This window comes from Homarus americanus, unplaced genomic scaffold (assembly GCF_018991925.1).
Source record: "Homarus americanus isolate GMGI-L3 unplaced genomic scaffold, GMGI_Hamer_2.0 scaffold52711, whole genome shotgun sequence".
Taxonomy (NCBI): domain Eukaryota; kingdom Metazoa; phylum Arthropoda; class Malacostraca; order Decapoda; family Nephropidae; genus Homarus; species Homarus americanus.
Genome location: NW_024737034.1, coordinates 688,251 through 700,678, shown reverse-complemented (window position 1 = coordinate 700,678; position 12,428 = coordinate 688,251). Strand labels below are relative to the sequence as shown.

The 12,428-nt window shown below is 43.3% G+C and overlaps 1 pseudogene; it reads right to left on the bottom strand.

Annotated features, from left to right (window-relative positions):
• Positions 1 to 4,199: 4,199 nt before the first annotated feature.
• LOC121872515 lies at positions 4,200 to 4,756 on the bottom strand (annotated as a pseudogene).
• Positions 4,757 to 12,428: the final 7,672 nt, after the last annotated feature.

The window sequence follows — 12,428 nt, the reverse complement described above, 5'->3', positions numbered from 1 at the left end:
TCCTTCCAGCACCCTCGTCCATCCTTCCAGCACCCTCGTCCATCCTTCCCTTCCAGCCTCCCCACCTTCCCCCACCTTCCCTTCCCCCCCACCCTTCCAGCACCCTCGTCCATCCATCCTCACGATAGACTCATCCTCATCTCTTACTTGGGCTGGGGGTTGGCTGTACTTAACTGAGCATAGTGAAATAAAAGTTACACAGATAAAGGATGGACGAAGAGGGGAAAAATGAAGAAGATAAAAGAAGATAAATAAAAGGAATGGGATAACGGGAGAAACAGACAGACACATACTTCAAATAATCCATAGTAAGAGAGAAGGCAACACATAATTATCCTATATATTTCTTGACACTTCACTGCGACTTAATTAATTTTCTTTGGATATTATGTGGCTTCCTCATGACGTGGTACATATGATACACAGACACTAACCAGGGAGATGATACATTATGACACATAAGGACACTGACCAGGGGTGAACGTCTGGGTGGAGGAGAGACGGGTAGATCATTTGTCCAGGATGACGAGATAAGGAATGAGGAAAAGGGGAAATATTAGCCCTTCCAGGTGGTGGTGGTTGAGGCGGCGGAGTCGGCGGCGGTGGGGTAGTGTTGATGATGATGATGTGATGATTGTGATGATGATGATGATGCTGTTAATGATGATGATGGTGATAATGATGATGATAGTAGTGGTTCTGACGTGTCTAGGATGGTGTCACTGTGAGGGATGGTGAAGAAACGACGGTGTCCTTCGCTAATGAGGATTAATGGCGTCACACATCACTACACACGAGCACCATATTAGTCCTACCTACCACCAATAAGTCACAAGAGGCGTATATGTCCTTGTGTACACTCCTTCATGCACATTTTTACTCCTCAAAAAAAAAGCCAAAATTATAAATTGTTCTAGAATATTTATTTGATTTTTCTTTAATTGGTAAATATAATCCACTTTTAACTTTGTGATTTAATATAGTTGGAAAAAATATTTAAATAAGCCTATAAGTATATGGATAATTATTAAAAACCTTTGCTTTAATGACCTTAATTACCGTATTATATTAGCCAGGAGGGATTACAAGAAATTATTATTTTTTTTTAGGCTGGTGATTACCTGGCGTTTGTTAGGGCTGTAATTAGTGATAGTGACAATTTAGGGCTGTATTTTTTGCTGTAAAGTGACAATTGACATATGTTATTTTTTGCTAAATTCGTTAATGGCGATGGTTGATAATTTTATTAGCACTGATGACCACTCATTTGTAGCTACCTGTTACCTCTAATTTGTTGGGACGTCAAAGCTTGTTTTATGAGGTGCTGTGTATGTGTGCAGGTGTGTTGTTTCCTTCAAGCAGGTGTTGTTTCTTTTAAGCAGGTGTTGTTTCCTTCAAGCAGGTGTTGTTTCCTTCAAGCAGGTGTTGTTTCTTTTAAGCAGGTGTGGTTTCCTTCAAGAGGTGTTGTTTCCCTCAAGCAAGGTGTGTTTCCTTCAAGCAGGTGTTGCAAGTATTATTTCCTTCAAGGTGCAAGCAGGTGTTGTTTCCTTCAAGCAGGTGTTGTTTCTTTTAAGCAGGTGTCCTTCAAGAGGTGTTGTTTCCTTCAAGCAGGTGTTGTTTCCTTCAAACAGGTGCTGTTTCCTTCAAGCAGGTGTTGTTTCCTTCAAGCAGGTGTTGTTTCCTTCAAGCAGGTGTTGTTTCCTTCAAGCAGGTGTTGTTTCCTTCAAGCAGGTGTTGTTTCCTTCCGGCACATCCAGATCATGCAGGCTATTGAACTTCTAAGAAAATAAAGATTGACGTGTATATACAGTGTAATCAAATATATTTTAATATTTTTGACGCTAGTTGGATGACAATCATCTATACGACATAGTTTCTTCTCATCCTTCGACTAAGTGTAAGTTATATTCAAAAAAATTATTTCCTGGGGGACTAAATAAAGTTAATCTGGTTCAGGTGAATATTAATCCCTTAGCTTTTTTCACGTAATGATTAAACACCCCGATGCTGCCTGAGGGGGGGGGGGGAGGAGGTGCAGGAGGTTAGGTTAGTTAAGCGTTAGGGTGGTTAATTATAAGGTGAAATAAGCTGGGGTGGCTAATCTTCACGTGACCCATTCATTCATAATACAAGTGTGGTGGCAGGAATTCCCCACACTAAATTAGGTGCGTGTGTGTGTGCTCACGTTACTTCCTTTGCCAGATGTCACTAAAACACACACACCAACTAAAACCTTTTACTCATTCCATGTGTGACTTTCCAAATGTATATATATAAACTATGAGATTTATGGTGACTTAGTGGCGATACTGACACGTCATCAGCTCGACCCTCCCAGGTTTTAATAAAGGCTGGCTTATCCAACGAGAATAAAGAGGACTCTAATAGTGAATCCGGCTTATAGGGTCGCGCACTAAAACATCGCCTGGGATAACAGAAAGGTGGACCCAGGTTTGCCAGGTGCTCACTCATTCCCCCGCTAGCGTTTGTTCTATAGTACCTGCTTTGAAGTCCAGTAAGTAGGTGGACAGGCAACCCAATAGGAACGAAATTTGTGGAATCACCTAATCATTAGCCTTCCAGTTTATTTCACCTGATGATTAAACACCTTAACGGTATTTACTGGGGTTAGGTTTGGTTAAATTAGGTAGGGGGTTAATCTTTAAGTGATCCAATTAATGGGTTTATTTCATTTCGTCTATTCAATGGAACCAATAATAGAATATTTACTGAGTAATAATAAATACGTTTTATCATTTTTGCTTTGAGGAAACAGAAGATGGTTTATAACCTTGCATTCTGGGTACTGGGGGAGATACGACTGTGGTGTGTGTGTGTGTGTGGGTGTGTGTGTGTGTGTGTGTGGGTGTGGGTGTGTGTGTGTGTGGCGTCATCCCCCACAAGTTAGGTGATTAGCGTCGTCGGGCCCTCACCACTCACACAGCCTCACGACCTTCCCCTCCTCCCAACCTACTGCTCTCCACTCCTCATCCCATTCTCGCTTCCTTGCTTGTAACAATCCTGTGTGTGTGTGTGTGTGTGTGTGTGTGTGTGTGTGTGTGTGTGTGTGTGTGTGTGTGTGTGTGTGTGTGTGTGTGTGTGTGTGTGTGTGTGTGTGTGTGTGTGTGTGTGTGTGTGTGTGTGTGTGTGTGTGTGTGTGTGTGTGTGTGTGTGTGTGTGTGTGTGTGTGTGTGTGTGTGTGTGTGTGTGTGTGTGTGTGTGTGTGTGTGTGTGTGTGTGTGTGTGTGTGTGTGTGTGTGTGTGTGTGTGTGTGTGTGTGTGTAAAGCGCCTAAGAGGGTACAACCTTCGAAACGGAAGCAGCCAACCCCCACCCACCTCCACACTGCCATGAACAGCTGCACATAGATAGGAAAAGGCAAGAATACACAACGGATGGTGCTGCAACACTCAGCTGCATGGTTGTTCCTGCAGCTGTGTGTATGGATGCATATGTGTGTACCTTTATACCCATGTGTGTGTGTGTCTGATCTGTGTCTGTACACCTGCATACTTGTAATAACTCGTATTTCTGTTTGGATATATATTTTGGTGTCTACTGTTTTTGTGTTATTCATTTTATTGAGTACACCTGTGAACGTGTACATGTGTACTGGTGACGTATATGTACAGTATTATTTTGTCTGTGTAAATGTGTTTTTCTATGTAAATTTCTCAACCAGTTTGTGTGTGTCCGTAAATGTTTGTGGTCCGCTTTGTGTTATATGTTTATCTTTACGAGTGTCACTTAACCCCTGTGTGTTTGTGTGATGTGTAAATTTGATATGAGAAAGGCTTGGATATGTTTGTTTATAATGATTGTGTCTAGAACTGTTTGTATATTTGTACGCGCGTCTAGTGTGTGTGTCAGTGTTTGTGTCTCTCTTCTTAAGTTTGCGTTGTTACTTGCGTTTATTTATACGTCTTTCTGTGATGACACACACACACACACACACACACACACACACACACACACACACACACACACACACACACACACACACACACACACACACACACTTGTCTTTGAATAACTGTGTTCTCTTTAGTGTGTGTGTGTGTGTGTGTGTGTGTCATCACAGACAGTGGGTGTGGACACAGTGGTCGGGAGGAGGTACACTGCGAGAGTCACTCACTTGCGTGGGTCACAATGGTGGGCGGCTCTGCATTTGACCCTCCTTGTCTTGGGCTCCACCGCCACCTACAGTACAAGCTCCACTATTACCGGTTCCACCACTACCTGCTCTACTAATACCTGCTCCACTACTACCTACTCCACTATTATCTATTCCACTACAACCTGTTCCACCACTACCTGCTCCATCACCACCTGCTCCATCACCACCTGCTCCATCACCACCTGCTCCACCACCACCTGCTCCACCACCACCTGCTCCATCACCACCTGCTCCATCACCACCTGCTCCATCACCACCTGCTCCATCACCACCTGCTCCATCACCACCTGCTCCATCACCACCTGCTCCATCACCACCTGCTCCATCACCACCTGCTCCATCACCACCTGCTCCATCCCACCTCCTCCATCACCACCTGCTCCATCACCACCTGCTCCATCACCACCTGCTCCATCACCACCTCCTCCATCACCACCTCCTCCATCACCACCTGCTCCATCACCACCTGCTCCATCATCACCTGCTCCATCACCACCTGCTCCATCACCACCTGCTCCATCACCACCTGCTCCATCACCACCTGCTCCATCACCACCTGCTCCATCACCACCTGCTCCATCACCACCTGTGTCAGTGTGTGTGTGTGTGTGTGTGTGTGTGTGTGTGTGTGTGTGTGTCTCTGTGTGTGTACGTACGATTGCGTTTTAGATTGCGTGTTTGCGTGTAATGTCTTGTGTTTGCAGATCCCTGGCCATACAATGTGATTATCTCGGTATTAATACACATAAAATGGAGGCTGTCCTGTGCTAAGGTTACAGCGTCTTATTGGCAAGTGAGCAATGTTTATTTATTTTTTTTTTTTAATAATAATCCATCTAGATCATTACATTCTTGCCAGCCTTACGTACTGTACATGGAAATTGGGTCTACAAAGAACCACAGGAAAACATACGATAATATTTTCACGGGTCGTTTCACATGTAGGCAATTGGTGTAAGTCAGGTGTGATCCTCTGGAGTATGTCGTGGCGGTAAGAGATACGTGGTACCGATCGAAAGTGTCACTTAGTATGTAGTTTTTTACTCGTAGATTTGTTTTCGTTTTTCTCGGTGGTTTTCTGAATCCCTCCTGCCCAAAGGTGCTGTGTATTGTACCCGGTGATATATTGGTTAACTAGAGCGGCGGAGCGATTTACTTCACACATCCACACACTTCCCACACACGTATACCCAGTGCTACTATATATCTAACAAATATCACCCACGCATCTGTCAAATACTACCACACGTACCCAGTGTCACCCCACACTATCACAAATATCACATGCTACCCAGTTCTATGTGATATTCTGTGGTAAACAGTTTGCTCTTCAGGCGAGAGAAAATGGAACAGTTGCATAATAATCAAAGGCCGCTTGTTATGCCACACGTATTATTTAACATCATATTAAACTTTTAATGTATTAATTAGCATTTTATATGTGAATTAACATTATAAAAACTATCAGTAAGTCGAATTCATTGCTAATATACCCCAGAGTACAGGATGAACGTACATGGAAATAGCAGCTTTTTCAAATGACTAAAACAATTACATTTACTACAGTGTTATGCTCCTCTTATAATATTGTTTGCTTACAATATATACACATTATATTGATACTTATACTTGCTATTATATCATTATATCAGTAATGCAATCAATAAAGGTGTAACCCCTGTTTGAAGGTTGGCGACCACGGCCCTCCATTCCAAACGTGGATGAATGGATAAAGGCTAGCGACAGGGGGGAAGGAGGTTCAGTGGAAATTTTGAGAGAGGATGGAAGGAAATTTTAGTGGGAGGGGACAGATGCCGTGTCTTAACACAGCTTGCGTGGTGTGGGGTTGTAGGTTTGAGGTAGCAGCAACTTGTCTGGACGAGGCGGGGAGGGGGCAGGACCAAACGTCTTTAGGCTGTCTCCCAGCTAACGTTTCATTTCGGGGACCACACCTCTTCATTTCTTTCATCCATTCCAGCCGTTCTGCCATCCTCTAGCCCTCCTACTCTCAACTTTACCCATTAATACATCCACCATTATCCCCTGGTTTCTAATTTATACCTCCATGCATCAGTTGTTATTAAATACAGTATGTAGGTAAGGTCATTCATTATGTATCTCGAGCCAACTGGTATAAACGTGACAATCTAGTACTATCTTACAGGTAATAACAGGTAACTTTGAACTGTTAAAAAAAATGAATAAATAAATAAAAAAATATATATATACACAGAGTGGTGACGTGAAGAAGATAAATCTTGATAAAAACTCACAGCAGAAAATATCACTAAGAGTCTTTATAATCGCATGAACTGTAATGTTCTCTCGAGGCAATTTTCTGTGACCCACTAAAATACTGCCATGAGAATTACCATGAATATTGATGGCGATTCTCTCACCAGGCAGCTTACTGTTATTACGAATACTTTCTCTTTCACCAATTAAAAAATAGCACCCGAGTATTTTTGCCTTGTTTTTTTTTATCTTTCGTGGCATATTTGTTATTGCAAACTTTGGTCAAAGTGTATGGTTGATGTGTTAATGTTCCCTTCTGACAAACATCTTGTGGAGATCCTTGCATCCGGTGGAGAAGGCTTCTAGTTTCTTGCTAGTTCTTATTCCTACCACCTGTGACTGTGTGTGTGTGTGTGTGTGTGTGTGCGTGTGCGTGTGTGTGTGTGTGTGTGTGTGTGCGTGCTAATAAACAACCCGACAACAAACAACCCAGATCAAAACACCAAATGGGATATTCTCGACACTGTCACGACAAAGACCTGCAGAGACCCTCGGCCAGATCGAAAGAATACACCAGGACTGGTTTGATGAAAATGACTCAGAAGTCAATGTACTCGTCGATGATAAACGTGCTGCTTTAACTGACTGGCAGAACAACCACCAGCCTCGAACCAAAGCTCACACCTTCCACAAGAAGAAAGCGGCGGCCCAGCGCGAACTTCGCAATCTAAAGAACAACTGATTTAAAAATAAAGTATGTGAAACACAAAAGCTTGCACATCAACACAAGATGTGCGAATTTTTCAATTCCACTGAAACATTTTACGGGCCAGTCACTCGTGGTGCAGCTTCCCTCTGATCATCCGGCAGTAACTCCCTAATTTTAGACGAAGAAGGCACCCTTCAGCGCTGGAAAAGGCACTACCATTTGCTGCCCATCCGAAAACCCGATGTGAATGTTCTGATTACCCAGCAGGTCCCTCAGCATCCAGAGCTGACCCACCTCAGCTATCCTCCATCACAGCATGAGGTAACTACTGCCATCAAACAGGTGAAAAATAACAAAGTCCCAGCCGAGGTGTGTAAAGCAGGAGGACCTCTGCTTACCCGCCGTCTCCACTCTCTCCTGGAGAATATATGGGAAAATGAGGAAATCCCCAAGCTCTTAAAGACGCCTCCATCGTCAATATTTATAAGAACAAGGGAGACCGGTCAGACTGTGACAACTACAGCGGGATCTTGCTGCTGTCCGTAGCTGGTAAGATTATCGCCCGAGTCCTCCTAAACAGCCTTCTTCCTGAGGCTGCCCACCAGATACAGGAAAAGTGCAGAGAACAGTGTCGTGACCTGTACATGGCCTTCATCGACATAACCAAGGCCTTCGACTCGGTCAACAGGGAAGCCCTCTGGCGGACCCTCAGCCGTTTTGGCTGCCCACCAAATTTTATCACCATTGTGAGGCAATTCCACGATGGCATGAACGGCAGTATTTTGCACAATGACACCCAGTCTTAGTTCTTCCCCTTTCAAACGGGGGTAAAACAAGGATGTGTACTGGCACCAACTCTCTCTTCCATTTTTGGGGGCTGCCTTCCTTATTCGTGCCAGTGCCAATTTAACATCGAGTACCGGATGAAGGGTCGTTTCAACATAAAACGACTCCAGGCAGGAACAAAGGTGTCGGCAGCTTCCATTACTGAACGCGACCTACAGGAGATCCTGAACACTTACGCAGATGCGTTTGCACACTTCGGCCTCGAGGTGAATGTACAGAAGACTCAGATTCTCTTTCAGCCTGCCCCAGGTTCAACCACACGTCCACCATCCATTCAGCTTAACGGTACTACCCTCTCTAATGTTACTCACTTTCGGTATCTCGGCTCCCACCTGTCCACCACTGCAGACATCGATGAAGAGATTCAACATTGGATCAGATATGCATCTCAAGCCTGTGGCAGACTCCGTCCTCGTGTCTTCAGCTGTAGGGAGCTAATATTATCTACAAAGTTGCACGTAGCTCATATATCGAGCAGTGGCCCTCCCCACCCTGCTATATGGTCACATACAGGAGGCACCTCGAGGCACTTGAAAACTTTCACCAACGTAGGCTACGTTCCATCCTCCGAATTCACTGGGAAGATAAGAGAACAAAGGACAGTATTTTCACTGATACCAATTGTAGGAGCATCGAGGCTATCATTATCTATGAACAACTACGCTGTAATGGCCACGTTGCCCGCATGGATGACAGTAAACTGCCAAAGCAACTACTTTACAGTCACATAACGAATGGTAAACGTAACGCTGGCAGGTAACTGAAAAGGTATCAGAATAGTCTTAAGACAAACCTGAAAAAATGACAAATCGGCCACCTCACCTGGGAGACGATTACTCCACACCGTAGCGCTTGGAGGAGCACTATACAAGATGGTGTCAATACTTTCGAGTTAGCCCGACTGCATACCGAGACAGACACGCGCCAACTCCAAAAAGACACTGCCACCGCCCCTCCCGCACTAGATGTAGCCCCCCACATGTGCAACATCTGTGGACGACCCTGCCGGCCCCGTATCTGCCTCTTTAGTCACCTCAGAACTCACCAACCTAAGTGACATCCTTAATAACTCATAGCATTGTATCATAGCTGGATGATCGTCATACTCGATTCCGAGGGACAGCAAAGTAGTAGTAGTGTGTGCTTGTGTGTGTACAAAAGTATCCAAAATGTTAACAAATTCGGCTTGAATCACTCTTTAGTCACTAAAGATGCAAAACACGAAGAGCTTCCATGACTTCACTGAAGGTTGACCAATACTCTGTTAGCAAAGAAAACTCTCCCAAGTAAAGAAACTCCAAAGTAAGATCAAGCTTTCTACCACGCGAGGAGCTGTATTGTATTCACCAAGCAAGACCAATTTTTCTAGCTCACAGAGGCCAAAATAGAAAGCCCCTGGTCTTGGTAATAGATCAAGATTAAGTAACCATTTTCACACCAACGCTAAATCACACGAGGGACTGACTTAAGTTCACGTGACGGGTAATAAAATTCTGCATTGCAAGGTTAGACGAGGTCATTGTATTGGCAACACCATATTGAAAACACCATCATGAAGAGAAACATTGCCTGGGTCATGGGGAATTTTAGGTCATCATCTGCGCCCCAAACATGAATCACATAGGAGTAATAACCTAAATTCCATTGGCTGATGGGTGACATTGACCTGACTTTATAAGTAAATGGAAACCATGTCTCCTGACTAAAGCCAAGCTTGGTGGATCACACGAGGGTCCGTGTTTACTTCAGTGATGGATGACTTTAAAAGGTCACAAGTTCCCGCAGGTCAATTTAGAGTCAGTAAATGCGATGCCTGGAGAGACCTTTTTCCGTGTGAGATTATTAGATGAGTTTGTTGAAGACTATATTGACGCCAAGTATGTTCCCACAAGTTTGAACAGGTTAGATTACGGAATACATAATGTTTCTACAGTGTTACGAGGCTGTGAGACAAAGACTCATTTAGGGTCGCTCCTATGAGGTTAAAAATAAATTTCTTTATATTTAGACAACATTACCAGTTTCTTCTGTGTCGTTATCATAAACTATAAATTTTTGAGAGGTATTTCCCGACAACTTTTATTTTATGCTTAACGCGCGCTTACAAAGTTGCTCGACTGTCAGTTTTCATCGCCTAAACATTAAGAAAATCCTTTTATTCTTATTTTTCATTTTTCAGGAATGCTTAGATATTTTGTTTGTAACCGTTATGAGTAGTTTATTTATAGAGTATAGAGCAATGAATAAAGAGCCTCTCACGATGTTAATCCTTTAAATGCGACGACGACTCCCTCCCCCCCTCCCTCCCCTGAGTACAGTATCAGTGTACCCGAGGACATATAACTGTATTCAAAACCTTCAGACATAATACCCAAGCATTAATTCATTCTACCTAAGAGGCCATCTGTGTACTAAAGAGGTAAATCACTGTAGTCAAGGGGTTAATTCATTGTACTCAAGGGGTTAAAGATTGTACTCAAGGGGTTAAACCATTGTAGTCAAGGGCATAAGTCATTGTGGTCAAGAAGCAATCCCAATGAACTAATCAACTGTACTCCGGGTTTGGCATTGAACTGAAGATGTTAAACAAAACTCACTTGCATGTTTTCCCAGACGTAATGTTTAGGCATCCATCCTAAACTTGATCCAGTTGAGTCTCTTTATCTATTTTCCTCTTTTCCTCAGAAAATTTCCTCCCTAACTCATATTTAATATATAAAAAAGAGCGCATTAAAACCTTGTTAGGGATTAAATTAAATTAGGTTTAATTTTTGTTTTTCCGTGTAGCGTTAAATAGGAACACCTGAAGCTTATTTCATCTGATGACTAAACATCCTGACACTACTTAGAGGAGGCTTAGATTAGATAGGTTATATTAGGTTAAGTCTGGTTATGTTATTTTATGTTAGATTAGGTTTTAGATTAGATTTGGTTAGGATAGGTCAAGTTAGGATAGATTATATTGATAGGTTATATAAGGTTAGATTAGATTAGCATGAAGGTGGTTAATTTTTATTTGAAATTGACGGGGGTAAATAATCTTCAGATGATGGGCAAAAAGAAAATGCTGTAAGTCACTTCAGTCTCGTCTATGGAACACGTGTATCTTTACTTATTATATTGTTACGAGCTTTTGTTCCCGAGTTGGACACTTTACCAGGTACTGGGCGGTAACCGACCCCCACAGACTCCAATGTTTTGTTTACTTACATTTCACCTCATGTTCAGCCTATTGCTCCTGTAGTATTCAGTCTTACTCAGGTATTCTACATCACTATAGGAGAGGAGTAGCAAACACAATGTTGGAATACACAATATATTGACAAGAATCACCAACAACCAGCAATAATCAAACATTAACAATCGCCACACTCATACAACAGTTGCATAAATATAAAACAATACTCTAACAATCACCCTAATCCTACCACATAGAAATGTACCTAAATATTATAAACTTACATTACATTCTAAGCCAGAGTAACACCGACCTCCAGCTCCACACCCTCGTCCGTCCCAGAAATTCCAGAATGCTCTGCCCTTCTCCCTCGTGTACCGCTTCATTACAACTCCGTTCAAGATCTGAACAACACAGATACGGAGCTCCGGAGAGCCTAACCATGACCCCAAGTCATGGGCCATCCAATGTATCCATGATCCATGACTCGAAGTCCTTAACATCGAGTCGGGAGGTCGAGTAACAGGGGTAGAGCAGTGGTACACGGGTCGATGGTCGGGTACCAGTTGGGTCCTCAAGCATATTCTATATCAAGCTTCGGAAAAATATGTATAGTATTTTCGACACTTGACGTCATGCGGGTAAGAGGGGGTGTGGGTGGGTGGGTGGGTGGGTTTGGCCGAGGTCTGGTCAGTGGCCACAGCCGATAATCCTGAACCATCTTGAAGGCTTTACTCCTTGGCTGGCACAACCCACCCACCCCACCAGCAGAAGTTGGAGGAAAGTGTATCAAGAGCTAGAGAAAGTGTGCGAGAAGGAAATTGGGAAGTAAAGAGAGGGACACAAATTAAGAGGAAGAGAGATTGAGATGAGTAAGTCGAATACAAGTCAGAGGAGGAGAAAAGTAACAAGGATGAAATGTGAAGATGGAAAGTAGTAAATTGAGGATGGGTGAGACATGTACAAGAGACAAGACCCGGAGACGCCTTCGTATCCTGAGGCAACCACAGCCACCGCCGCTGCATGATCAAAGCACAACTCGCGATTATTTAGAGAGCGATTTTCCTACCTAAAGTAACTTAATGGTTAAAATTCTGCCATCAAATGAGAGCAAAGATTTGAGGAACCCAATAAAAACCTACGAGTAATTACCAGGTGTGTTTACCCACAGGAGGAGGCGCTGATGGGGGAGTCAATATTACTGAAATGTGGACCCGCCAGTCGTCTCAGCCCATGGAAAAACTCGGCCTCTCGTGTACGTAGTAAAAGGGAAGTCACTAGTAA